The sequence below is a fragment of the Triticum dicoccoides genome, chromosome 2B (assembly GCF_002162155.2).
Source record: "Triticum dicoccoides isolate Atlit2015 ecotype Zavitan chromosome 2B, WEW_v2.0, whole genome shotgun sequence".
Classification (NCBI taxonomy): Eukaryota; Viridiplantae; Streptophyta; class Magnoliopsida; order Poales; family Poaceae; genus Triticum; species Triticum dicoccoides.
The window spans coordinates 357,729,810-357,757,693 of NC_041383.1; positions in this window are offsets into that span (position 1 = coordinate 357,729,810).

Here is a 27,884-nt window from a genome sequence, read left to right on the forward strand (position 1 = left end):
TGTTGCTGTTGCTGTTGTTGTTGATGTTGCTACTGCTGCTGTTGCTGTTGTTGTTGCTGTTGCTGTTGTTGTTGCTATTGTTGTTGTTGTTGTTGTTGTTGTTGTTGTTGTTGTTGTTGTTGTTGTTGGTGGTGGTGGTGGTGGTGGTGGTGGTGGTGGTGAATCCGGGGTCACATCTCGGAGGCACCTGATGGGTTTACAGTGGATGAGAAGTTAGAATAGAATAAGGGCCTAATGAGTAAAATCACACTACCCATATGCATATGATAGCAATTAATACTTCAAATCACACCAATTCAATTTCAATCAAAGGAGTTCACATGAATAATCAAACCTAAGGTAAGCCATGTCACAAGATTTGACAGTGTCTCAGAAATGAAAAAAGTAAAAGGATCACAAAAGCGAATTCATAAACTCTCATGGTGGTATAAAATCTAACTCTCATCGGATGAGGACAGATCCATCATGTTGATGTCAGGTGTCATTGCATCACTCTCCGTGTTGTTATCTTTGAGCTCGTCATCCTGGTCCTTCTCTTGGCTGACATAATCTCCATAAGAGTGATCCTCCTGGATCTTTTCTCCCTCATCTAGCTTCTCCCTTGGCCTCCTCAGGCTGAAGCTTCAAGTCGTCGATCTTCTCTTGCAGTGTGTGTAGCTCTCCCTCATGCTTGATGTGAGCGTCCTAGAGCTCCTTCTCGAGCTCGGCCTTGCGGGTCATGAGGTTCTTGGTGACAATCATGTTGTCGGCCAGTTCTAACTCCATCATGCGAATGTGCTCCTCCATGTCCTGGATATGGGATGCTATCGTCTCGTCCTTTAGGGTACGCGCCATGTCTCGATTCGAGTCGTGGCATCCATACATGACAAAGGAGGTCTTCTTGAGGCCCTCGTCATACTCCTCCCGAATGCGTCTGAGAGCAATGTGATCAGCGATGCCCCTGCCCGGGCCCCATGATGCAGTATCCATATGGAAATAAATGGGCTCGATGCGGTCTCCGATGATGCGTCAGGGGATATGGGCATTGATCCTCCATGCGTCTCCTCGAGCAAGGTGGCTGTGAAGGTTCCAGTGAATGTGTGAAGTCCGATCTTCAAGTGCTTCACGATCTTCATCAGTTGCCGCAAAGGGCATGGTCTCATCGGGCTGCTCAAACTGAACAATGGTGGAGGACATCTACATTTTGAAAGAGAGAAGAAATTAGTAAGGAAGTAGAGAAGGTATGAGACCAAAGGATATATAGGGAAACTGTAAAAATAAAGTTTTCATTATACGGCTTTCCATTTTCTAGGGGTCGCGTCCTACAGTCAACGTGTGCTCTAATACCATATTGTAGCGACCCTACCCGGTAAGAGTCGAAGTCTCTGTGCTTACTGTGCTTGTCCCTGGATCGACTTGCTAGCACACACAGTACTCGATGAAATAATAGAAATAACACACATCTCTTTATTACGTCGATAGTCCAGGATCTATACATTTATTAAAAAATAGGGCACAATGCCAACTAAAACAAATACTACAGAAGCAAAGTAGTAAATGAGTCCAGCTCCACGAGCAAAGGTTGAGTGTAGAACATCGGCCTATCACACCTTAACCCTCGTCGGATATATCTGCGACGTGATAAGTTGCAGCCATATAGGTCAGTACATTGAATGTACTGGCAAGTCACATCATAAGTATAACAAAACTATTTGTACATGCAATTTGGCTAGTGGAAAGCTCTAAGTTTAGTTTTGCATAAAGCTAGTTTTTCCCTATTGCAAAAGATATTATTCTACTTCTACAAAATAGCATAGGATGAGTTGGCAACCCAACTCAATCCATTCCCAAAGTTCATTTAAAACCCACTGTTTAAATTAAGGGTGATGAGATCTCCCAGCATTTCCACTACTAGATGATCAAGTTGTTCGTAATTGGGGACACGGTAAATCGATTAGGTTGATAGTATGCAGAGGTTGCACACTTCTCCCCACAAGACTCGACCACTTCCATGCAATCCTATCGCAAAGAAGTAAGTGCATAAGAAAAACATAGGTAATGAAAACATGATGAAGATACTTCCCTTGGTACTGTTGTTTCAACTCTAGAGACTGATAGTATTCTGCTTCGCACTCCAGACAATCTATCGCAAAGTAAATAAACATACAGAAGCAATCATTTCAGAGAACCAAACATGCAAAGCAGAAAGGCTCGAAAGAACAAAATGAACATACAACACACTTAACTATCACAAAATATACTAAGTGCAAAAACAACATAGGGCATGGGTTCAAAAATGTGATGTGAACTATAGTGCATACTAGGCATAGTAGTAAACTATCAAGGGCACATCCTAAGTGTGTGGAAAATACTGTGGAAATGGTCTAGGTGATAGGGTTTGGCTACATGACAAAGTGCAAAAAGAATCAAGTCAATCTGAGCGACGGCTTAGGAGATATGGCCAGTTGAAGTTTGGATTCATATCTAAATAAATTTCAAATTTGAATTTGGTAAAAGTTTGCAATGATAATATCACCGGATAGATCTAATTGTGATGAAGAATTTGCCACTGGTTTCTTCGAATCTGGATCTACTGTGGATAAGTTATGGCCAAACTAAGTTTAGGCGCTAATATGCTGATTTAAAGGACTAAACAGAAAGAAAGATAATCGCAAGCAGGTCCTCGGACACATGGTGATATGCGAGTGGCCGGAGAGTGTCCACATAAAGCTAGTTTTTCCCTATTGCAAAAGATATTATTCTACTTCTACAAAATAGCATAGGATGAGTTGGCAACCCAACTCAATCCATTCCCAAAGTTTATTTAAAACCCATTGTTTAAATTCAGGGTGATGAGATCTCCCGGCGTTTCCACTACTAGATGCTCAAGTTGTCCATAACCGGAGACACGGTTAATCGATTAGGTTGACACTATGCAGAGGTTGCACACTTCTCCCCACAAGACTCGACCACTTCCATGATCGGAAGATCGAGACATAGTCTTTCGAAAGTATTTCCCCTTAACCCATGGGTAGGCCAGTACACCTACCATAATCTACATGTGCTATCCAATCTCGGAAGAGGTCACGCTATCTACTCAACTAAGCCAGAGCCCATAATGGCTTGTGGTTGCACACGTAAGCTTCTAGACATGAAAATACATTTGATCCCTTTGATCCTGAGTGGACGGACCAATAGTGGTGCACCACCATGGATTTCCCATGCATGCCCCACTGTACTTCACCACCATTCAAACCAATTTCCTCCCTGGTAGTTCATTAATTATCTTAGGTCTTGTTTACTACATTGTCACTCATACTTTATAGCGATCACTCCCCAATCCACGTCTACTTTAGCAAAACAATATAATGTAAAACGGCGGCAACAATGTTGTAAGGTTCAGACCTACCTCAATAGGTGTAAAGCATAGCCATCCGGCATAAGTTCCTACCATGCAATCCTACCACAAAGAAGTAAGTGCATAAGAAAAACATAGGTAATGAAAACATGATGAAGATGTAACTTCCCTTGGTACTGTTGGTTCAACTCTAGGGACTGATATTATTCTGCTTCGCACTCTAGACAATCTATCGCAAAGTAAATAAACATACAGAAGCAATCATTTCAGAGAACCAAACGTGCAAATCAGAAAGGCTCGAAAGAACAAAATGAACATACAACACACTTAACTATCACAAAAATATACTAAGTGCAAAAAAAAAACATCAGGCATGGGTTCAAAAATGTGATGTGAACTATAGTGCATACTAGGCATAGTAGTAAACTATCACGGGCAGATCCTAAGTGTGTGGAAAATATTGTGGCAATGGTCCAGGTGATAGGGTTTGGCTAGATGACAAAGTGCAAAAAGAATCAACTCAATCTGAGCGACGGTTTAGGAGATATGGCCAGTTGATGTCTGAATTCATATCTAAATAAATTTCAAATTTGAATTTGGTAAAAGTTTGCAATGATAATATCACCGGATAGATCTAACTGTGATGAAGAATTTGCCACTGGTTTCTTCGAATTTGGATCTACTGTGGATAAGTTATGGCTAAACTAAGTTTAGGGGCTAATATGCTAATTTAAAGGACTAAAAAGAAAGAAAGATAATCGCGAGCATGTCCTCAGCCACATGGTGATATGCGAGTGGCCGGAGAGTGTCCGCTGCGGGGCTTATAGGGCGAACAACCACTAAATAAAAAAAACAGCTACCACGGCTAAATGAAACTAAATAAATCGAGATCGATTTAACTAAACCGATCGGTTTACTAAAACTGCATTCAACTGGCCGGTTCAAAAAAAACTAAATGAACGTGATGTAGGGTAGAACCCTAGATGCCCGATCTTTCATGATTGGAGGGGATCCTACGAAGAACACGAGGGAAAACACGAGGGAAAACGCGAGAGAAATCACTCAAACCAACAAGATACGATTACACATGTGCTAGATCCGGAACACAAAGAGATACACGATCCACGATCAACAAAGGACGATACAAGTAGCTAGTCTTCTCCATGAGGAGGTCTTGAGGGTGTTCCCATGAAGGGTCTTGAATCCAAGATGGATCTTCTCGGTAGAAGTCGCGGTCTCTCTCGGTGGAGTAGATCCGGATGGATGAGCAAAGCTCTATCTCGGAGATGAGCTAAGCCAATGCTAACCCTAGAAAGAGGGAGGAGAAGGAGTATTTATAGTCTAAGTGGACAAAGGGGTACATGGGCTTCGGCCCAATACGCAGTCAACACAGAGGTGTCGGACGTCCAACGGTCACCGGTCGTCCGATGGCTCGCGAGGGTCCGGACGTCTGGTACTTGTCGGAAGTCCGACGTTTCGGCTCTGGTCAGGTTGTGTCGGTTTTCCAGTCGGGATCGGACGTCCGATGTTTTGGCTCGTTGATGGGGGTGTCAGTCGTCCGGTGGTGCTCGGCCATCCGGGCGTTGGGAGGTGTTGAATGTCCGATCGGCGTCGGTCGTCTAGTCGTTGGAGCGTGCGTAGGCTAGGACTTAGCAGGCCGGTTGGAGCCTCCAGGCGTCAGGCGTCCGAGAGGCGTTGGTCGTCCGATGGTTGGGAGTTTCGAGCAGTCCTTCTTCTTGGTCCTTGTACTTGGTGTCCTCGCCGTCTTGTCCGTTGGGTGCAGCTGTTCCGTGGCTTTCCTCCAAACACATGATCACATGTAGGGTCTCCGCTTGAGGTAGTAGCCATGTCTCCTATGTAGAAAGTGGTAGTTCAGAGAGGAGCGAGTTCACCTTATCTTCGATAGCCTTGGCTCAAGCTCTTGTCATTGGTCCAAGTGGTGTCGTGGGAGACGTAGGTAGGTCCATGGGGATGACGTTGGGATGCTCCGCATCATCTTCCCCCTTGGGAAGATCTGACCTCGGATCGAAAGCCTCATCACCACGGTAGGGAGAGAGATCCTTGATGTTAAGACGTCGCTCATGCTGTACTTGTCGCGTGGGAGATCGATCTTGTATGCATTGTTGTTGTAGCGTGTGCTAGCACCTTGAAGGGTTCGTCGGCTCGAGGTAGAAGCTTCGACTTGCGTTTGTTGGGAAGTGTTCCTTGCGAAGGTGTAGCCACATGAGATCTCCAATGTTGAATATCATGGGTGGCTTGTTGATGTTGAGCTTGGTCGCGAGTCGTTGTACTTGGCGCTCGATGGTGTGCATTGTATCTTCATGCGTCTTCTTGAGGTAACTCACTCGTGCACTCGCATCCTTGTTGATGCGCTATTGTAGTGGTAGAGGTAGAATGTCCAATGTGGACAACGGGTTGAAACTGTAGACGACCTCGAAAGGGGACTTGCCGGTAGTTGAATGTCTTGCACGGCTATAGGCGTACTCGGCAATGGGTAGACACTCCTCCACTCCTTGATGTTCCTGTTGTCAACACGCGTAGTAGAGTGGAGAGCGTTCGGTTCGTCACTTCTGTTTGGCCGCCGGTTTGAGGATGGTATGCCCAAGAGAACAAGAGCTTGATTCCAATCTTGGCGCATAAAGTCTTCCAAAAGTAACATCAAGAACTTGACATTGCGGTCCAAGACAACCATCTTTGGCACTCCATGGAGGCGCAAGAATTCCCTACAAAAAATGTTTGCAACATGTGAAGCATCATCTATCTTGTTGCATGGGCTAAAATGAGCCATGTTAGAGAATTGGTCCATAACAACATATACGGAATCTATGCCATTTCTAGTTCTAGGCAAACCAAGCACAAAATCCATGCTAATATCTTCCCATGGGTGATATGGAATTAGAATGGGCATATAAAGACCATGGGATTGAGCTTTTGGCTTAGCTTTGAGACATATCGAGCATCGGTTGGTGAAGCGTGAGACGTCGCGGAATATCTTGGGCCAAAAGTAGTTCTTCAAGAGCATGGCAAATGTCTTGTCGCATCCAAACTGTCCCATTAGTCCTCCTCCATGAGCCTCTTGTAGAAGTAACAAATGAAGAGAAGACTCGAGGATACATAGTTTGTTAGCTCTCATAAGATAATCATCCTTGAGGTAATAGCGTTCCCAAGATGTATGTGTCAAACATTTAGCATATGGAATAGCAAAAGTAGGATCACGCGCATATAAGTCTTTTATGTGCTCAAAGCCAATGACATTCAATTATAGTTTAGTAACAACCATGCATTTGCGGGAAAGTGCATCCGCCACAACATTCTTTTCCCTTAAGGTACTTGATGACAAGGAAAAGACACTATGAGTTCACTCCACTTAGCATGACGCTTGTTCAACTTAGTTTGACCCTTAAGATACTTGAGAGTTTCATGGTCGGTATGGATGATGAATTCATGAGGGCGAAGATAATGTTCCCACTCGTGCAAAACTCGCACTAAAGCATAAAATTCTTTGTCATAGACAAAATAATTGAGTTGCGCTCCAAAACGTTTCTCACTAAAGTAAGCTATGGGGCGCTTCTCTTGCATTAACGCACCTCCTATGCTATAACCGCTATTATCACAGTGGATCTTGAATGGTTTATCAAAGTTCGGTAATGCAAGCAAAGGGGCATGCGTAAGCAAATTTTTGAGCTCATTAAATGCGGTTTCTTGGAATGGTCCCCAAACAAAAGGTGCATTCTTCTTACTCAAAGCATGTAAAGGAGAAGCAATGGTGCTAAAATCCGTAACGAATCTACGATAGAAACTGGCTAGGCCAAGGAAACTTCGCACTTATTGCAAGTTGGTTCGTTGTGGCCAACTTTTAATAGAATTGATCTTAGATTCATGTACATGCACACCCTTACAAGATACTACAAAACCCAAGAAGACAAGCTTATCAACACCGAAAAGGCATTTTTCCATATTAGCATAAAGTCGCTCTTTCCTAAGGGTTTGTAATACGGTTCTAAGATGGGTGACATGATCTTTGAGGGATGTGCTAAAGACAAGGATATCATTGAAATAGACCACAACAAATACACTAGTGTTTGGCCTAATAACAAAATGCATGACTCTCATGAAAGTACCGGGTGCTTCGGATAAACCCATTGGCATAACAAGCCATTCATATAAGCCAAATTTGGTATTAAATGTAGTTTTCTATTCATCACCTTCTTTTATGCGTATTTGGTAATAGACACTCTTAAGATCAATCTTACAGAAAATGGTGGCTCCGCTAAGCTCATCTAGCATGTCGTCTAAGCGTGGAATAGGGTAACAATATCTAAAGGTGATAGCATTGATGGGACGACAATCGGAACACATGCGATAGGTGCCATCTTTCTTAGGAACAAGGTTTACCGGTACGACACATGGGCTCAAGCTCTCTCGTACATGGCCATTGTCAATGAGTTGTTGTACTTGCCGTTGGATCTCCTTGGTTTCCTCGGGGTTAACGCGGTAGGGAGCCTTGTTAGGAAGTGGTGCTCCGGGTATGAGGTCGATGCGGTGTTCGATGCCTCGAAGAGGAGATAGTCCCAGAGGTAGCTCATCGAGGAAAACGTCTTGGAATTCCTGCAAAAGAGAAGAGAAGACTTAAGGTAGATTGTGAGAGGTGTTAGTTTTTGGTGCCTTGTACTTGCACAAGAGGACATATTGCATAACACTTGATGGGTTCTCACACACTTCTCTCATCTCACTTTTTGTGGCAAAAAGGACTAGATTTTTCTTGTCGCTCATCGTGGAGGCACTTGATTTTGTCTTGTGACACTTACTCTCTTTTTGGTGGTTCGCTCTCTCACTATTCTCTCCATGATGGGTGGATTTCTTGTCAGCGATCACTTGACTTGGAGACATAGGTCGTAGCACATACTCCTTTCCTTTCATCTTGAAGCTATAGTGATTGGTCTGCCTGTTATGGATGATGCCTCGGTCAAATTGCCATGGTCATCCAAGAAGGAGGTGGAAAACGGACATCGGAATGAGATCACATTCCAAAGTGTCTTCGTATGCTCCGATCTTGGAGGAAACTTGTACCATATGCTAGACTTGGATAGTGATGGAGTGGCTTAGCCATTGGACCTTGTAGGGGTGTGGGTGCTTCATCTTGACCAATTGGAGCTTGGAACATAGCTCTTCACTCACCAAGTTATGGCAACTCCCTCCATCGATGATGACCTTCACGGACTTTCCATTGATGTCATCCTTGGTGTGGAAGATATGGCATCTTTGGTCTTCGTCTTGTTGATGTTGAAGTGTCAAGACCATGTAGACAACAAGAGCGGGGCTCGAATCTTCGTCACAAAAGACTTGATTATCTTCATCTTTGTTCACTTGCCGGTGCATGGCCACTTGCTCAAGGGATTCCATTTCCTCTTCACTCAGGAGTCATAGGTTCTGTCGTAGTTGAGGATCATGGTGCGCTTGTTGGTGCACTCGAAGGACTTGTGGCCTCGGCTGCTGCATGTGAAGCATTTGATGGAACTTGTCTTGATGGTCTCATCGGTTGGAGTAGACGATGATGAAGCTCTCGGCTTGAAGTTGCTTGTAGTAGGAGGACGACTTGGCATTGTCGAAGTCTTCTTGTAACTTGACTTGTCGTCGTTGCTTGGTGAAGCTTTTGTCGAGGTAGGAGTCATTGTAGTCATTGAAGCTTGGTTGTAGGAGGAGTCATAGTTCTTGGAAGTGAACTTGGCCTACTTAAAATCATCTTGCACTTGACGTTCCGCTTTGGTAGCTTGATGCACTAGATCGATGAGGTTGGACTAGGGTTGGAAGTCAGCGATCTTCTTGATAGGATGATTGAGTCCATTCAAGAAACGTGCCATAGTTTTCTCATCATCTTCCATGACATTGGCTCGTATCATGGCAATATCCATTTCTTTGTAGTACTCTTCAATGGTCTTTGTTGCTTTCTTGAGGAGTTGGAGTTTCTTGAAGAGGTTGCGATTGTAGTATGTTGGCACAAAGCGCGCTCTCATGACATCCTTCATTTGATCCCATGTGGTGATTGGTGGTTCACCTCTTGTTTCTCGGCGTTCAAGGACTTGTTCCCACCAAATGAGTACGTAGTCTTAGAACTCAAGGGATGCCATGGTGATCTTCTTCTCTTCCTCATAGTTGTGCAAATGAAAGATCGTGTCGACCTTCAATGCCCATGAAAGGTATTCTTTGGGATCGTTGCTTCCGATGAACTTGGGCATGGTGAACTTTAGCTTGTCGTAGTGTTGCTCTTCATTGTGTTGGGGTCGAGGGTGATGATGACGCCCTTGACATGGAGGATTGTTAACCTCATGTTGCTCTTGGCGTGGAGAATTGCCAACCTCATGTTTCTCTTGGCGTGGAGGATTGTCAACCTCATGTTGCTCTTGGCGTGGAGGATTCCCACTGTCTTGTTGAGCTTGTGTTGAAGCTTGGGGAACTTGACGATGCACTCGTGCTTGATATATTCTTTCTTGAACTTCATCACGAAGTGCTTCTTCTTCTTGACGTATTAGGCGGTTCCGGTTGGCAATGGCACGATTTGTATGACGGAGGACACGTAGCGCCTTAAGTGCTTGAGCTTCACGCCATTATTGTTGTTGACGTAATGCAATGGCATCATGCTCATCTTGATGTTGGCGTTGCCGTTCGTGCGTTAACTCTTGTTGGCGTTGTTGTTCTTGTGCTTCCTCTTGTTGGCGTTGACGTTGCCTTTCTTGTGCTTGCGCAAAGGTAGCTTGGTTTTGTTGATGTCGATGTTCTTGCGCTAGAAGTTGCTCTTGAGAATCAATTTTGTGTATAGGATTACAGTTTGCTTGACAGTCTTGGCTTGCGGCTTGACGTAGAGTGTTTGATGTTGATGTACTTGAGCCGGAGATGGTGTCGTCGGAGTGTCGACTCGAGCGGCTCCGTCTTGAGTATGACGACGAGGTAGAAGAGCGGGTTACCAACAAGGCATGAATCTCGTCCATTCTCGCATTGCTCTCTTGTTTTTGTTCGTCGAGCTAGTTGTCGAAGTAGTCTCTTGTACGTTGCTCGGAGAGTCGCAAGTTGGTGGCGAGATTGTCGATGCGGTCGCTCATTGCTTGTTGTTCTTGATGTAAAGCTCGTTGTGCACCGAAGAGCTGACTCTTGGTGACGTAGGAGGTCATGTCGTCGTCTTGCTCGATGAAGAGTGGGTTGGTAGAAGAACTTGGCCTATCCATCATTCCAAGCAAATATGTGAGTGGGAGAAAGAGAAGAACTTATACCAAATGTACCTTGACCGATATTGAAGATGGATCAATGATCACTCAATTGTGTAACAAGGAAATAGCATAATTGGTACCAATTCTCATCGGTTCTCACACCTACCCAAATAAAGCCTTTGGGTGGAGCTTGGTGAGGATGGTGGCACAAAATTTGATGCAATTGTTAGTAAGACTCAATGATGTTGAAAAAGATTCACAAATTTGCAAATGCAACAAGTATACCAATAGCAATATGTGGCAGACGAAAACACACACGCAAATAGATAAATGGGGTCGTGCAACCAAAAAAGAGCTCAAAATGTGGGATCCACGGAAAATGCTCTTGTTGCACAACACTAGAGAGACGCTAGCACGATTGCACAACAGGCGGATACGAAACTTGTGCACGACCTACTAAGCAAAAATGCAACAACTTCTATCCCAAGTATGCTATATGTATGGTATTCCTATGATATGATCCAAGATGATCGAGTATGACAATCTTAATGTAGTCAGATGCTATGGTTCCTGCTTAAAAGCTCTTTGCTTATCTTCCTCTTTTGCTAAAAATCTTGTTTGGCTCTTTCTCTTTTGAGCTCTTTTGAGGACGACTTATGCAAAACTTCACGAACCAAGCTAGCAATTGTGTATATGCTATGACAACCTTGTGACACAAGAGATAATATCAAGATATTAATACCACGATGATGATATATGCTATGATCAACAATGTGCACAAGTGACGTTGCTAGCAGTACTCAAAGGATAGTCTCGATAGGAAAGGTACGCAAAATGGTCTATGGGGTTATCAAAGTAATGGAAAGAATATACCATGAAAGGATACCACGATACCAATATGATATAGAGGTTACCGTTCTTTCTTACGGTCGAGGTGTCAAGCTTTGTAGAGGTTGATGTTGATGACAATATGAGTGGCGGTGATGTCGTCGAATTGGCCCTAAGTAGCCGAAACACGTTAGGAAACGGAAACCACAACTCAAATCTCAAATACCAAAACGTGTCAAAATTTGTCAGAGTGCATGACGGGTAAGGATGGTGGTTGCGGAAAGCGTTGGTGGCTTGAAAAATGGGTTTATCGGAGTGTTGTGGATGGCGTCGCACTGCAGAAGTGGTATTGGAGTGCGTATGCGGAAGTGGAAGTGAACCGGTGGTAATAGCCGAAATGAAAAAAATTCATTTTCGTCAGGGATCGTCAGACGTACAATGGTGGTCGGACGTCCGGTGCTCGTCGAACGTCTGGTTGCGGTCGAACGTCCGGTTCCTGGGCGATTTCGGGCACAGGATGAACTCAATGGTTCGTGATGGGGAGGCAAAATTCGGGCAAAATTGGGCGATTTCGTGGATGAAAAAGGTGGAGATGGTGGGGAAAAGCTAGATCCATGATACGTCTCAAATGTATCTATAATTTTTTATTGTTCCATGCTGTTATATTATCATTCTTGGATGTTTTACAATCATTTTATAGTCATTTTATATCATTTTTTGGTACTAACCTATTGACATAGTGCCCAGTGCTAGTTGTTGTTTTCTGCATGTTTTTTACATCGCATGACATCAATACCAAATGGAGTCCAAACGCAGCGAAACTTCTTGAGGATTTTTTTGGGGCCAAAAGACATCCAGTGGGCCAAGGAAGCACCTGGGGGGTGCCTCGAGGGGATCAGCACCCACCAGCGCGCGCCAGGAGGCCCATGCGCGTCCTGGTGGGTTGTGCCCACCTCGGGTGCCCCCTGAACCACCTCTTTGGTCTAGAAATACACCAATATTCCAGAAACCCTAGGGGAGTCGACAAAAATCAATTCAAGCCGCCAGAGAGTACAGAACCACCAGATCCAATCTAGACACCATCACGGAGGGGTTCACCACTTCCAATGGTGCCTCTCCGATGATGCGTGAGTAGTTCTTTGTAGACCTACGGGTCCGTAGTTAGTAGCTAGATGGCTTCCTCTCTCTCTCTCTCTCATGATTATCAATACAATGGTCTCTTGGAGATCCATATGATGTAAGCCTTTTTGCGGTGTGTTTGTTGGGATCCGATGAACTTTGAGTTTATGATCGGATCTATGTTTTTATCCATGAAAGTTGCTTGAGTCTTCTTTGATCTCTTATATGCATGATTTCTTATAGCCTCGTATTTCTTATCCGATATTTTGGTTTTGTTTGGCCAACTTGATCTAGTTATCTTGCAATGGGAAGAGGTGCTTTGTAGTGGGTTCGATCCTACGGTGCTTGATCCCAGTGACAGAAGGGGAACCAACACGTATGTATCATTGCTACTAAGGATAACAAGATGGGGTCTATATTTACATAAATAGATAAATAGATCTTGTCTACATCATGCCATCGTTCTTATTGCATTACTCCGTTTCTCCATGAACTTAATACACTAGATGCATGCTGGATAGCGGTCAATGTGTGGAGTAATAGTAGTAGATGCAGGCAGGAGTCGGTCTACTAATCTTGGACGTGATGCCTATATAATGACCATTTCCTAGATATCGTCATGGTTATTCGAAGTTCTATCAATAGCCCAACAGTATTTGTTTTCCCACCGTTTGCTATTTTTCTTGAGAGAACCCACTAGTGAAACCTACGACCCGGGCTCTCTTTTTATCATATTTGCCTTTGCGATCTATTTTCTTTTGCATTTAATTTCAGATCTAGTAAACCAAAAATACAAAAATACCTTGCTGCAATTTATTTGTTCCGCGATCTATTTATCCTATCTACCACTTTTACCTCACGTTATTTGCCTATCTTTAGGCGACGTACCCGAAAAGGATTGACAACCCCTTTAACACGTCGGGTTGTGAGTATTTGTTATTTGTGTGCAGGTGCTATTTACGTGGTGCAAAGGGAGGTTCTCCTACTTATTTGTGTGCAGGTGTTGTTTACGTGGTGTGAGGAGGTTCTCCTACTGGTTCGATAACCTTGGTCTCGTCACTCAGGGAAATACCTACCGTCGCTATACTGCACCATCCCTTCCTCTTTGGGGAAATACCGACGTAGTTCTAGCAGACATCAAAAGGAATTTCTAGCGCCGTTGTCGGGGAGGATCTTTAACATCAACCAGGTTCCTAATCACAAATCTCATCTCCTCGCAATTTACATTATTTGCCATTTGCCTCTCGTTTTCCTCTCCCCCACTTCACAAAAAATTGCCGTTTTATTCGCCCTCTTTTTCGTTCGCCGTTTTCTCGTCAGATCTCTTATTTGCTTGAACTTGTCACCATGAGTGACTTTGGTATGGCAGAAAAAGATGATGGCCTAACTCCTAAAATGGAGCATACGGGTAATCTTGATGCCAAAACTTTTGTCTTGGGTCAAGGGAATTTTATGGGAAAAGAACATATCCAAGAATTTTTCAATTGTATCGGAAAATTAAGTCTTGACGATATCCCTATACCTAAAAGGACTAAATCTTATGCGGAAGCTATTTAGGCACTTGTTTTGAAGCTTGAAACTAGATGTATTCGTACTCATCCCACCTTCCAAAGATTGTCCTATGAGTTGCCCGTTATAAAGGATCCTAAAGCTAAAAAGTTACCCACTCTTGTTTTGATGAATGAATTTGACTAGATAATACGGGAAGCTGGGGAAATCTTTGATTTTTATGGCATGAATCGTGAAAAACCCATGATTTATGAAATTATTTATAATAGTCATTATGCTTTAAGACATTTACTTGGAGATAACCAAATCTTTGATGAGAATCTTAAAAATCAAGTCCCCGTTTTAGATATGATCCAACAACTTTTTAATGATGTTAATCAACACTATTCTTGGATCACTGCCGGAAATCAAAGGGGTTAAATTAAAAGCAACTTGATAGTGCTAAGGTTTCCATGGATAATGTGTTTTATGTTTTATTTACAAGCCTCCCGACACAAATACTTCCAAGGAAAACAAGGACAAAGATGACAAAACTTAGATCCTACGCGTCATGCCTAGCTAGGGGTGTAAAACGATATCGCTTGTTGGGAGGCAACCCAATGAATAAAATTTATTTTTGCTTTTTGTTTTCTGTTCTTGTGTGTTAACACAATTATGCTCCTGTTATAATTGTGTTTTTGTGTTTTAATTAGTGTTTGTCCCAAGCAAGGCCTTTGGGAAGATTTGGGTGAAAGTTGATTTGATCTTGCTGAAAAACAGAAACTTTTGCGCTCACAAGATTATTTGTAATTTTTAACAGAAGAGTGTTTTTGAGTTGATTATTTCTGAAGAATATTAATAGACTAATTTCTCACGTCTACCAACTTATTTCAGAATTTTTGGAGTTACATAAGTATTCAAAATATTCAGATTTCTACAGACTGTTCTGTTTTTGATAGATTTAGTTTTCTTTGCGTTGTGTGCTTGTTTTGATGATTCGATGGTTTTATTTGATGAGTTTTTTCCATGGAAAAGTTGGAATACAGTAGATATAATGCAAAAAAAGAGAATAGGTTTGCTACAGTATTTATAGTAGTGGTTTGTTTTCTTATACTAACGGAGCTCACGAAGGTTTTGTTTGAGTTTTGTGTGACTGAAGTTTTCAAGTTTTGGGTGATCTTACGATGGATGAAGGAATAAAGATTAGCAAAAGCCTAACCTTGGGGATGCCCGAGAGACTCCAAGATAATATTCAAGAAGTAGAAAGCAACTAAGCTTGGGGATGCCCCGAGTGGCATCCCCGCTTTCTTCTAGCAACCATCGGTATTTTACTTGAAACTATATTTTTATTCGTCACATAATATGAGTCTTGCTTGGAGCGTCTTGTATGATATGGGTATTTGCTTGTTTTGCTTTGTGTTTTAAGTGTTGAATCCTTGCTGGACACACCTTTTGAGAGAGCCAAAAATTATGTTATGCTTTCTCCTATGCTTCACTTTAATTTTTAGAGCCATGGATTTGCTCTAGTGCTCCACTTATATCTTTTTGAGCATGGTGTGCTTTATTATTTTTGAAGAAATGCTCTCATGCTTCACTTAGATTTATTTGGGAGTTAGTAATATTTTAAGAAATTCTCTCTTGCTTCACTTAGATTATTTTGAGAGAACGAAAAAATTTATGCTCATGACCTTCACTTATATTTGTTTGAGCTTATCAAAAGCAACATATGAAATAAGTCCCGAAGTGATAGATATCCAAGGAGGATATAATAAAAACTTTCATGAAGATCATTGGAGAAAATAAACTTGATTATTAGTAATGGTTTTGAGATATGATTACATGATATGTGAGTCATGTTGATGAGTAATTGTGCTTTAGTAAGAATATTGAAGTTAAGGTTTATGATTCCCTATGCATGCACGAAATCAATAGTTATGCAATGAAATTTATATCCTACTTATGGTACATTATTCGGTGTTACTTATGCTTAATGCTTGGGTACGAGATTTTTCGCTTTTTCGTTGGTTGCTTCTCAATCTTTTTGCTAGCCTTCATTTTGCACTAAGTATGATCACCACTTGTGCATCCAAAACCCTTTAAACCAATTTTGCCTTATGAGTCCACTATACCTAACTATATGCGGTATTTCCATGTCGTTCTAAGAAAATTTGCATGTGCCATCTGTAATTTTCAAAACAAATTTCTCTTTTGTGTGCTCTACCGCTCGCGAGGCTGTGAAGGGTGACCAATATTTTCCATGCTAGATGTGTTATTCTCACGATGAGTGTTTATTCACTTGTCATTGCACGAGAGTTCGACAAAGGTATTAGGGATGCCCAGTCCCGAAATGAATAATGTATTTACTTTATGTTGTCAAATAATAAATTCCTTGGAAAGTGTTGGTACGGAGGGCAACCGTGGATTCGGCTAGCCACGGAAAGTGAAAGTAAGGGTGGAAAAATGAATAAACTATATTTTCTGTTTGAGAACCACCTATGATTTATCTGGCATGGAAAGTGTTGATATCTCTAAGTCGTTTTCGTTGGTGGGAAAAGTATGTCTCTCAAAAATATTTTTATCTGTCAATTTAAGCTTTGAGTTCTGGCACCTCTACAAATCCCTACTTCCCTCCGTGAAGGGCCTTTCTTTTACATATGCAATTTTTATTTTGAATTTGAGTCTCCATTTAGATATATTATAACTGAGCACTTTTCCTGCACTCTCAGACTTTTAGAGTTTTGATCTGTCGAATCATCAGTTTGAGCCGTTTGAGGCCGTCCGATTTGCTCTTAATCCCGCTTGAATCGATGCGTTTGCTAATACCAAACGGTTTCATAGTGGGCCGCTGCTCTGGCGACAATTTTGCACGCTTGGTGTGAAATTGGGCCTATTGGGCTTTGACGAGTCTCGTGGCAGCCTGAAAGAAAAAGCCTACCCACATGACCCTTCCAATCTCTCTCTCTCTCTCTCGCACTCGACCTATCGGCGCCATGTTCTCTGTCTTGCTGCGCTACCCAGACCCCTAGCTCGCTCGCACAGCAGTATTTGCAGCGATAAACTACTCTGCAGTGCCGCTCCATTGGCCTTGCCTGCCTCCACTTTCCTGGCAAAAGGAATTCCTTCGATGACCTCTCCTCTCTCTCCTGACTTGGGAAATCCCTATGTGCGCCGCTGCCGCAACTGCCACCTCGTCCAACTCGTGCGATGGTGCTGGTGTCCACGAGGTGCTTCGCAGGGAGCACGCCAATTCACGAGTTCCATGAGGTGCATGGCCGCAAGGGCATCGACAGTTCGACACACAAATGGTCTTTATGGACCTCGAGCACGGAAAGGGTACCACCATATAATCAGCCACTACCTGATGTACCTAGAATGACTACCAGGTCCATTTCTCTCCCCTTTTCACTTTCACTGATCCATTTAGCTCTATTTGGTTAGTGATTAAAAAATATAATGGGAGCTTTAGTTACAATGGTATGATAAATTTACTATGAGAGAATGATCTATTACCTCATGCCTTTCCACGTTTGAAGCTAACTGTAATTCAATTTGTTCATCAGTGTGATAAGGATATCGTGTTATATTTTATTTACTATAAGCTTCTTTCAAATGTCAACAACTTATATGGTTCCTTGCTTAGAAGGTTAGTTAGTCACCGAATGCATCAAATTCCTTTAGTAAATCCTAACTGATAAACTTGAAAAATCTATACCATGGTTTTGGTTTTTATTCCTGTAAGAAAATGCACTTCTTGGATCTTCTACTATTCTGCCAAGAATGTTTGCCTCTCCATGCTATAATACCTCAAATTCTATTAGTATAACAAAATGCACATTCTCAGTTTCCAGTTAAACTTTCTCCTAACATGAGCAGAAGCTAACATCTTAGCCTCTAAATTCATATGCAAAACCAGGACTGTTACCCTGAATTTAGCAATGGAGGGCACACCTTTAGTGCCCACCAATCAAAGAATTGCAGCGTGCAGCTTCTTCTTCCTCTCATGTATCATCGTTACTCCTCTTTCTTCCCTCCCTGGCTAACGCAGGTCCAGTGAGAGTAAATGTAAACAACTTTCTTCATCAGTTACCAAGAATATATTTACTAATCAGTTGCAGATATATGGTGCAAAATGATAATTGAATACTTATAAATGCCTGCACATTACACACCAATTAAACACCATATAACGACCATTAGCCTGACCTCTCACACAATGTTCTTCTATAAGTATAGAACATATCCAGTACAGATTAAGGAACTAACCAATTCATGCCAAAAGTCATTTAAAAAATTCCTTCGCAAAGGTACCTAAGTTCTCAGTTTATGTTTGTTGTGTGGGTTTTTTTCAGGTCTGACATATTTTCATACCCTTCGTCCAGATGGATAAACCTACCAATCAATACCTCCTAGGGACTATTGAACTTCTGTACCTGGTGATGAATTGAATCGCGGTGCTCACATAGGAATCCACACTGGAGCACTTACTACATACGACCAGGTACCAACAAATTTTGAAGCCATCAGAAGGCTTCTCTCCTTGGGAAGTTTTTTTAACGCGAGATTTCCTTACCAATGTTTCTTCTCACTTCTTCCTGCAGATAGGTGAATCTCGCAATGAAAAACATACAAGGACTCTTCGACCTATAGATCCTGAAGCTGATACAGAACTAACTACAAAAGGTACAAGGGTACTTCCACGTCCAATTCCTCTGACAATGCCCCCAAAATATTCACTCGAAAAAAGATTATAGGCCATTCTCGGTGAACCGGATGCAAGTCCTACAACCAAATTAATCCATGTACTAGGTGTAAGTTGTCCTTCATGTCCACAGTTACCACATCTACTACCTAGAAATAACTTTTCATTCACTTTTTAGGTGGCAGCAAAAGCATATGTTTCTAGATATGTAATGTTAATACAGATCGCAAGTGCACTTGGACTGTCTACTGGGACTTTTCATGAATCCACCCTCGATATAAGAGGTTGGACTGAGATAGAATTACTCCAAAGTAGGGGAAATACTTTTGCAAATAAGTACAGATTCTATGGGGACACTGCACGCACCACATACTACTTTTAAGTATCTTGACTTTCTGTTGATTTGTGGATGCCAATTTTGTCCTACAAGTTACTTTGGTAAGAAGAATTGCATGTAGCTACAAATTAACTCTATTTGGAAGATAGCCAAAAGATCTTAACTTTGGTGTTTGTCAGTTTTAATTTTAGAAATATTTTTAGAGAGTTAAGATGCTTAGAAGTTCCTTATCGTTTGATCCCACATTACATTCAGCTATATTTGCTACTGACAATTGTTTCATCTTCCTCTACATGCCCTATATTGACATCTATTATATTGTGCTAGAGAGTGAAGATAAATATTTAACTTTGATTCGAATGCCCAGTTTTTTGTGATTTTCATGTTGGTAGTATTGCAACACTGTAGTAGCTATACTCCATGTGGCAACTGTTGTGTACTTAGATCATCACACATGGACAATGTGAGGGGCTTTAAAAGCATTGGGATATGCTAAATAGACTTGTGTTTTTGTCCTTGCAGCTACCATTAGGTACTACCATTCTTCAATAGATAATAGTTTTACTTTTCACATTTTCTTCCAACTGACTTTATTCTTCTTCTTATACCGTTGTACCATCTGCTATCCAGTTAGTGAAGGTTTGATGTGTTAGTTCTCTCCGCTTATATGAGCAGGCCAAAGTTGATGATTTAAGTAGCTAAGGCCAAAGCCAAAGTTGTTCCTGAAACTTACGACGGAAGGGCTTTGGCTTTTTAGAGGAGAAAAAAATGTCAAAAGTTACTATTTTTCATAGTTTGCCCATTTCGAAACAAGAATTTAGTGTTTTTGTGTTATTTCTTTTCAATGTTATTGCACAAAAATTGGATGGTGGAGACAACTTGAGTGGGTCTGAGAGGGAGTACTTGTTTTCTTCCATCAATATCTATTTCTAACCAATGCATCATGTGTTGTAGATGGATTGGTGACTAAGGTGACTAGAAGGAAGGGCTCACCCTTGACAGTATTCACCCAAGAAAAAAATATAATCAAAACCGAGTCTAAAGCTCTGGAACAACAGGACTATAGGATTAGTACTCATGTGTACCTTCGCCAACACATTATGAAAAACAATGCGTCACACGTACACCTAACTGTAACTATGTTAGAGATGATGAAAAATTCTACTCCCAATAAGGATATATATTTTCTTGGTTAAGAGTCAAAAGTTGGTTTACTAGACTGGGTGTGGAAGCAGTCTATGTTAAGCATTATTATTATTTGTAAGAGTTATTCTACTTTAAAGCTTGTCTTGTGTGGTGCTCTGAGTTGAGCGCCAGTCTTCTAATACATCTCCAATCCTGAAAAATGAAACCTATGTCACTCCTGACCTCCAAGTCCATAACCGATGACATTCTACATTGCAGACCAAATGAAATTCACCTTTTTTCATTGATTAATACTATGCTCCATTTTTTCATATAGATGGGAAATGTTTTCAACTTTGATTACTAACAAAATCTGGATATGTTTACACACATACAACATCTACCTGTGGTAATACCTATCATTCCATTATAAAGATGGACGGGCGCGGCAACGCGCGTCGTCAATGATCTAGTCTTCTCTTATAAAGCAACAACTAAGGGGCACTATGATCGTATTTGAGCATTGGGTGTAGCTAATGTTCGCATGTGTTTCATTAATGGATCAATGATTGAGCATAATGGGCTAGGGATAACTTGCTTTAGTGTTGATATTTTGAAAGACATGGTTGCTTGTTGGTATGCTTGAGTATTAAAGTCTTCATGTCAAAACTAGACTATTGCTTTGAATCATATAAAAGTCCATATGTCCATGCTATAAAGAAAAGAAATATGATGAACATGTTAGGCAGCATTCCACATCAAAAATTCTATTTTTATCATTTACCTACTCGAGGACAAGCAGGAATTAAGCTTGGGGATGCAAATACGTCTCCAATTATCTATAATTTTTGATTATTCCATGCCGTTATATTATCATTCTTGGATGTTTTACAATCATTTTATATCATTTTTTGGTACTAACCTATTGACGTTGTGCCCAGTGCCACTTGTTGTTTTCTGCATGTTTTTTACATCGCAGGAAATCAATTTCAAACGGATTGCAAACGCAGCAGAACTTCTTGAGGATTTTTTTGGGCCACAAGATATCTAGTGGGCCAAGGAAGCACCTGGGGGTGCCTCGAGGGGAGCAACACCCACTAGGGTGCGCCAGGAGGCCCAGGCGTGCCCTGGTGGATTGTGCCCACCTCGGATGCCCCCTAAACCGCCTCTTTGATCTATAAATACCCCAATATTCCAGAAATCCTAGGGGAGTCGGCGAAAATCAATTCCAGCCACCACAGAGTCTAGAACCACCAGGTCCAATATAGACACCATCACAGAGGGGTTCACCACTTCCATTGGTGGCTCGCTTATGATGCGTGAGTAGTTCTTTGTAGACCTACGTGTCTGTAGTTAGTATCTAGATGGCTTTCTCTCTCTCTCTCTTGATTATCAATACAATGGTCTCTTGGAGATCCATATGATGTAAGCCTTTTTGCGGTGTGTTTGTTGGGATCTGATGAACCTTGAGTTTATGATCGGATCTATGTTTTTATCCATGAAAGTTACTTGAGTCCTCCTTGATCTCTTATATGCATGATTTCTTATAGCCTCGTATTTCTTCTCCGATATTTTGGTTTTGTTTGGCCAACTTGATCTATTTATCTTGCAATGGGAAGAGATGCTTTGTAGTGGGTTCGATCCTACGGTGCTTGATCCTAGTGACAGAAGGGGAACCGACACGTATGTATCATTGCTACTACGAATAACAAGATGGGGTCTATATTTACATAAATAGATAAATAGATCTTGTCTCGACATGTCATCGTTCTTATTGCTTTACTCCGTTTCTCCATGAACTTAATACACAAGATGCATGCTGGATAGCGGTCGATGTGTGGAGTAATAGTAGTAGATGCAAGCAGCAGTCGGTCTACTAATCTTGGACGTGATGCCTATATAATGACCATTTCCTAGATATCGTCATTGTTATTTGAAGTTCTATCAATTGCCTAACAGTAATTGTTTTCCCACTGTTTACTATTTTTCTCGAGAGAAGCCACTAGTGAAACCTACGGCCCCGGGTCTCTTTTTATGATATTTGCCTTTGCGATCTATTTTCCTTTGCATTTATTTTCAGATCTATTAAACTAAAAATACAAAAATACGTTGCTGCAATTTATTTGTTCCGCGATCTGTTTATCCTATCTACCACTTTTACCTCACGTTATTTGGCTATATTGAGGTGCCGTACCCGAAAGGGATTGACAACCCCTTTAACACGTCGGGTTGTGAGTATTTGTTATTTGTGTGCAGGTGATGTTTACTCGGTGTGAGGAGGTTCTCCTACTGGTTCGATAACCTTGGTCTCATCATTGAGGGAAATACCTACCATCGCTATACTGCATCATCCCTTCCTCTTTGGGGAAATACCGACGTAGTTCTGGCAGACATCAATCCACTAGAGGCAAAGCAAATCGATGGATCAAATCCAACAAAACTTCATCACACCAACAAATCACAAAAAAAAATTGGGGCTATGTGTGGTGGGGATTTTCGAAATTGGGGAAGAACACAACAACATTAGGCCAGAAAACAAGGGTAGGGGCTCCAAAATCGTGATCAACGAAGGCTCGTGATACCAAGATGATGTAGGGTAGAACCCTAGATGCCCGATCTTTCACAATTGGAGGGGATCCTACGAAGAACACGAGGGAAAACTCAAGGGGAAACGCGAGACATATCACTCAAACCAACAAGATTCGATTACACATGTGCTAGATCCTTGAAACACAAAGAGATACACGATCCACGATCAACAAAGGATGATAGATGTAGCAAGTTCTTCTCTGTGAGGAGGTCTTGAGGGTCTTCCCATGAGGGGTCTTGAATCCAAGATGGATCTTCTTCGTAGAGGTCGTGGTTTCTCTCGGTGGAGTAGATCCAGATGGATGAGCAAAGCTCTATCTCACAAATGAGCTAAACCATTGCTAACCCTAGAAACAGGGAGGAGAAGGAGTATTTATAGTCTAAGTTGTCGAAGGGGTACATGGGCTTCGACCCAACACACAGTCAACACACAAGAGTCGGACGTCCGATGGTCACCAGTCGTCCGATGCCTCGTGAGGGTCCGGACGTCCGGTACTTGTCGGAAGTCTTATGTTTCGGCTCTGGTCAGGTTGCATTGGTCGTCCGGTTGGGGTCGAACGTCTGAAACATCGGCCATCCGGAGGCTTCCATACTTCCAATGTTTTGGCTTGGTGATGGGGGTGTCGGTTGATGACCCACAAGTGTAGGGGATCTATCGTAGTCCTTTCTATAAGTAAGAGTGTTGAACCAAATGAGGAGCAGAAGGAAATGACAAGCGGTTTTCAGTAAGGTATTCTCAACAAGCACTGAAATTGTAGGTCACAGATAGTTTTGTGATAGGATAATTTGTAACGGGTAACAAGCAATAAAAGTAAATAAGGTGCAGCAAGGTGACCCAATCCTTTTTGTAGCAAAGGACAAGCCTGGACAAGTTCTTATAATGAGAAAAGCGCTCCCGAGGACACATGGGAATTATCATGAAGCTAGTTTTCATCACGCTCATATGATTCGCGTTCGATACTTTGATTATTTTGATATGTGGGTGGACCGGTGCTTGGGTACTGCCCTTTCTTGGACAAGCATCCCACTTATGATTAACCCATATTGCAAGCATCCGCAACTACAAAAGAAGTATTAAGGTAAACCTAACCATAGCATGAAACTAGTGGATCCAAATCAGCCCCTTACGAAGCAACGCATAAACTAGGGTTTAAGCTTTTGTCACTCTAGCAACCCATCATCTACTTATTACTTCCTAATGCCTTCCTCTAGGCCCAAACAATGGTGAAGTGTCATGTAGTCGACGTTCACATAACACCACTAGAGGAGAGACAACATACATCTCATCAAAATATCGAACGAATACCAAATTCACATGACTACTAATAGCAAGACTTCACCCATGTCCTCAGGAACAAACGTAACTACTCACAAAGCATATTCATGTTCATGATCAGAGGGGTATTAATATGCATTAAGGATCTGAACATATGATCTTCCACCAAATAAACCAACTAGCATCAACTATAAGGAGTAATCAACACTACTAGCAACCCGCAAGTACCAATCTGAGGTTTGGGTACAAGGATTGGATACAAGAGATGAACTAGGGTTTGAGAGGAGATGGTGCTGGTGAATATGTTGATGGAGATTGATCCCCTCCCGATGAGAGGGTCATTGGTGATGACGATGGTGATGATTTCCACCTCCCGGAGGGAAGTTTCCCTGGCAGAACAGCTCCGCCGGAGCCCTAGATTGGTTCCACCAAGGTTCCGCCTCGTGGTGGCGGAGTTTCGTCCCATAAGCTTGCTTATGATTTTTTCTAGGGTAAAAGACTTCATATAGTAGAAGATGGGCCCCGAAGGGCCACCAGGGGGGCCACGAGGCAGAGGGGCGTGCCCAGTAGGGGTGGGCGTGCCCCCACCCTCGTGGCCAGGGTGTGGGCCCCCTCTGGTACTTCTTCCACTCAATAATTCTTATTAATTCCAAAAATGACTTTCATGGAGTTTCAGGACTTTTGGAGCTGTGCAGAATAGGTTTCCAATATTTTCTCCTTTTCCAGCCTAGAATCCCAGCTGCCGGCGTTCTCCCTCTTCATGTAAAACCATAAGAGAGAATAGCCATAAGTATTCTGACATAACGTGTAATAACAGCCCATAATGCAATATATATATATATATATATATATATATATATATATATATATATATATATATATATAAGCATGATGCAAAATGGATGTATCAACTCCCCCAAGCTTAGACCTTGCTTGTCCTCAAGCGGAAGCCGATATCAAAAAATATGTCCACATCTTTAGAGATGAGGTGTCGATAAAAATAAAATACGGACATGAGGGCATCATGATCATTCTTATAACAACAACATATATAGATTTTGTCAGATGATTTCTTATGCTCAAGTAACAATCTATTCACAATGTCAAGTATGAATCAGAAACTTCATTGAGAACTAACAAACTATAATCTCAGTCATTGAAGCAATTGCAATTTATCATAACATCGAAAAGAGTCAAGAATAGAGCTTTTCACAAGTCCACATACTCAACTATCATTTAGTCTTCCACAATTGCTAGCACTCATGCAATACTTATGGTTAGAGAGTTTTAATCAGACACAGAGAAACATAGGGGCTTATAGTGTTGCCTCCTAACGTTTTACCACAAGGGTAATGTCAACAATAATAGTTCATGCTAACTTACATCCAATTGGATATATATATATATATATATATATATATATATGTATATATATATATATATATATATATCAGGATCTTTCCAACACGAGGTGCTTGGCAAAGGATAAAATAAAAAGGGAAAGCTGAAGATCACCTTGACTCTTGCATAATGTAAAAGATAGGCCCTTCGCAGAGGGAAGCAGAGGTTGTCATGTGCTTTTAGGCTTGGATGCCCAAAATCTTAATGCAAAAGAACGTCACTTTATATTGCCACTTGTGATATGAACCTTCATTATGCAGTCCATCGCTTTTATTACTTCCATATCACACGATCGTATAAAGCTTATTTTCTCTGCAGTAATAAGTCATATATATTTAGAGAGCAATTTTTATTGCTTGCAACATGACAACTTACTTGAAGGATCTTACTCAATCCATAGGTAGGTATGGTGGAGTCTCATGGCAAAACTGGGTTTAAGGATATTTGGAAGCACAAGTAGTATCTCTACTTGGTGCAAGGAATTTGGCTAGCATGAGGGAGAAAGGCAAGCTCAACATGTTGGATGATCCATGACAATATACTTTAACTAAGATGTGAGAAAACATAACCCATTAAGTTGTCTTCCTTGTCCAAAATCAACTCTTTAACATGTCATACTTTAATGAGTGCTCACAATCATAAAAGATGTCCAAGATAGTATATTTATATGTGAAGACCTCTCTTTCTTTATTACTTCCAATTAATTGCAACGATGAACAAAACTACGTTTACCAACTCTCAACAACTTTTAAGCCTCATACTCTTTATATGTTAAGTCATTACTATCCATAAGATCAATATGAACTCTTTTATTTCTTTCTTTTTATTCTTTCTATGCACTTAAGATCATAGCAAGATAGCAAAGCCCTTGACTCAACACTAATCTTTATTATATATAGCTCACGGATTCGATTACATAGAGAGATCACAAAGCAAAACTCAAAACCAATTCATACTTTATTCTACTAGATCAAGATATTACCAAAAGGATCGAACTAAGTAAAACGGTAAAGATAGGAGTGTGATGGTGATACGATACCGGGGCACCTCCCCCAAGCTTGGCATTTGCCAAGGGGAGTGCCCGTACCCATGTGATTATGTCCTCGGAGGTGATGAAGGTGGTGATGATGATGGATAATCGCACATCGAGCGTAAAAGCTCCTCCAACTTGCGGATAATGCCCTTGAGTGCGACGATATGATCCTTCAACAAAATATTTTCCTGATGAGATACTTGTTTTGTATGCGAGCTAACTCAATCATCTTGAAAGCTTCAATCTCAGTTGGGGTAAATAGGTTAGGTAGAGGTTGAGGGATGTTTTCTTCTTCCGTCGCCGGAGCTTGATCCTCCATGGCCTTCTTAATCCCTTTCTCTTTGTTGATCTCCTCCGGTTCTTCTCTTTTCAGCTATATCTTCAATAGCCAAGCATCCTTATCTTCATTGTTGGAGGAGGGTGACGTCATGATGCTCTAGATCTGTCAGAAAAACAGCTCGAAACAAAGACAGAAGATTTTTGCATGATACAGTGGTCAAAACCTTCGGGAGATTATATAATGAATTTTTATCGACCAAAAGAAGTAACGCGCAAGAAAACAGAGTACGGAGAGCACACGAGGTGTCCATGAGGAAGGGGGCGCGCCAAGTAAGGGTGGGCGCGCCCTCCACCCTCGTGGACGCCTCGTGTCCTTCCCGGACTACTTCTTATTTTCCTATTTTCTTAAGTATTCCCAAACGGAGAAAAATTGCTATTATAATTGTTTTGGAGTTGGTTTACTTACTGTACCACATACCTATTCCTTTTCGGAGTCTGAAACATTCTGGAAAGTGTCCCTTATGTATTCCTCCGGGGTTACGGTTTCAATAATATTAGTTTCAACATTTATGGGATTACCTGAAATATAATGTTTGATCCTTTGACCGTTCACCACCCTCGGACTAGTGCCTTTGAAGTTATTGATTTTTATGGCACCGGAACGACAGACCTCCTCCATAACGTAAGGACCTTCCCATTTAGAGAGAAGTATTCCTGCAAAAAATCTTAAATGAGAGTTGAATAGCAACACATAATCACCTACGTGAAACTCACGCTTTTGTATCCTTTTGTCATGCCATCTTTTAACCTTTTCTTTAAACAGCTTGGCATTCTCATATCCTTGGGTTCTCCATTCAACAAGTGAGCTAATGTCAAATAAACTCTTCTCTCTGGCAAGTTTGAAATCATAATTGAGTACTTTAGTAGCCCAATATGCCTTATGTTCAAGTTCGAGAGGTAAGTGACATGCTTTTCCATAAACCATTTTATAAGGAGACATTCCCATAGGATTTTTATATGCAGTTCTATAGGCCCATAATGCATCATCAAGTTTCTTGGACCAATTATTTCTAGATCCATTAATAGTCTTTTGCAAAATTAATTGGAGCTCTCTATTGCTCAATTCTACTTGACCACTAGACTGTGGATGATAAGGAGATGCAATTCTATG